Source organism: Alligator mississippiensis, chromosome 1 (assembly GCF_030867095.1).
Source record: "Alligator mississippiensis isolate rAllMis1 chromosome 1, rAllMis1, whole genome shotgun sequence".
NCBI classification, from domain to species: Eukaryota; Metazoa; Chordata; order Crocodylia; family Alligatoridae; genus Alligator; species Alligator mississippiensis.
Window position 1 is genome coordinate 209,008,430 of NC_081824.1, and position 2,617 is coordinate 209,011,046.

A 2,617-nucleotide genomic window follows, 5' to 3' on the forward strand; every position below is an offset into this window, starting at 1 on the left:
GGGTGGAATCCCCTGTCTGCAGGTATAAGCGCTGTGGAGGAGAAACAGCCCCAAAGAAGGAGCGGACTGAGAAGGCACAAACCACACGGGAATGTGAGGAGACACCTAACCCCATAGAGTTTGCAGATAGTGTATTTCAGGAAAACTAAAAGGAAGCTATTTGCTTGCATTAGCAGACTGGAGGCTTGGCCAGTCTGAAGAAGGGAGTTCAGAGTCCCTAGAGCAATAGGAGCCTCATCTCCACCATCTAGTGGTGGATCATAGTAATAACTGTGCTGCCATTTATTTTATGGGAGTGGATTTTGACCATAAGGGAATCTGTTTTTCTAAAGCGGTTATAACCAGGTGAAAGTAATTACTGAAGCTGTTTTACAAGTGGGACCACCCCATGTGTGGGAATTATTTACCTAAATGTTGTAGATGTAGATTTTATTAAATTATTGGTTTAATTGTTAATATAGATACTCTTCTTCTTTTGCTTAATTATTTATTTTCTGTATATAGTTGTATATAAAGAACCCAATGTGTTTATTGGGTTTGGAGCAAATTCTTGGGTGGTAAGGGTGAAGGACACACCTCTCCAAGGGACACCTTAGTCAGCAGACCTGCCTGAGGGGGGTTCCCGGGGCTACTGGCACCCTGAGGATCTGGAATCTAGCACATCGCCCACCCTAACATGCCAGCATGGATTACATGTATAAAAAAAAAAAAGTCAGTGGTTTTTCACTGATCACATTATTAAACAACAGACAGTTGTTTCAGTAATTGCAGTAACCTCAGATACTGCTGTCATCAACATTAGTACTCTTTATCCTTGTCCTCTATCCTTCTACCTTCTGCATTTTTATCCATTCTGTACCTTTGTTTACTCCTTTTTTCTTCCTACATATTAAAACTAGGCATGTGGATTGCATGAGTCTTTCCCAGACTTCTTCCCTGTTTCCAAGTCTAACTTTTGCTTGCAAAGTATGTCCTTTTAATTAACCTTAGTTAAATCTCCCATTTTAAAACTTGGGCGCAAGGTGTGGAGGGGGTGCTTAATACATGCGACCGAAGCAATGCCGAAGCATTTTAATTAGAATGTGGAGTAGACTTGATTAACTGACTCTGCTCCCTTGTATTCCAACTTGATTGTGAACCAGCATGTGTATAGGTAGCCTAAGTATCCAGCATCTCTCTGCTGTGGTCACCATAGCTTGAATTTTCTTTGTTGAACAATGCAGCCTAGACATCTAATCCAAATATAGAACATTGATTTTGATGAGGCTATGATTTTCTGCCATTGGTTGCCATCAGGCCAGGATTTTACCCGCTAACTCCCACTGAATTTCAATAAGATTTGAGCACTACATATACAAAGATATGTATGTACCTCAAGATACACGCAGGAACCCCCATGCCTCTTTGAAAAAAGACATCGCTGTGGCAAGGTGGGAACTCCTTGACTAGCTGTAGTGCTAGTCTCCTTACCTGCCTCTGGGCCTGCTACCCACCTTCTCAATACATAATTATGGTGTTAATTAGGTGGGAGGCTGCCCTTCATATGCCCTGTTCTCCTGGGCCTCTGTCTGTAGCTCCAACTACACCTATGCTGCATCCCAAGCCTTGCAGATGTTCTTAACAGCTATGTTCTGCTCTGGTCTGAGGCCAGGCTCAACGCATCCCAGTGCTAGGCCTCTCGCTTTCTACCTTTTTACGGGTCACTCTCATACCGCCTCCCTCGCTGAGGCCTCTCCCACTCCACTGCCTCTCTCACGGTCTCTCTTGTACTGCCTCTTTGAGAGGCCACTCTCAGACTACCTCCTCCTTTTCCTGGGGCCACACTCACCTTGCCCTCCCCTGAAGGCTCCTGGGGCTTGTTTCCCTGCACTCCCTGGCCAGCAAGTGTGTGGCCTCCTGGGCCTCTCCTGCGACCCTCATCTGAGAGAGCACTGGGCGGTTTGCAGAACACTGGAGTGACTCTGCCTCTAGTCCCTTACCAGGTTGCTTACCCAACTGCTCTGAATTAGGGGCTCCTGACTCACTCTGTTGTTTACCCATGGCACTTCCACAGCCGCTCCACCCAATCGACCTCTGGCCCACCTGTGACCTTGGGTACCTGAAGGCTTACTTGGACCTAACCTGGCCCCCATGTTAGCAAGGCCTACCCTCTAGCACCCTGTTCACTGGGGCCCACTTCACACCTCTCTCTCACGGGGCCTCATCTTAGGCCCCCTGTTCACAGAGCCTCATTACTTGCCCTTCTCAGCATTCACATGTTGTAACTATATCCTGGCCCCTAACTGACCTCTCTCCTTAGGCTCTGAGCCCCTCACTCTCACTGGGCTTCTTCCCCTGCAAACACACAGTCAGGGCTCCTAGCCTCTGGGCTCCTTGCCTCTTCACTAGACTCCATGCTGCTTGGTAGGCTCTCCAGGCCTCCCAGCCTGCAGAGTGGCAGCTATCAGGTGTCCCACTGCACCCTGCTCTACACCTCCACTAAGGCCCATACTCTACCCCACCCCTGCACTGGGGCCTGGGGTCACACACACACACACACCCCACAGGCTTAGGTGGCTGCAGCCATGCTTGGCCCCACTCTCCACACTCCAGGGTCTTGGACCCCACATAGGCTTAC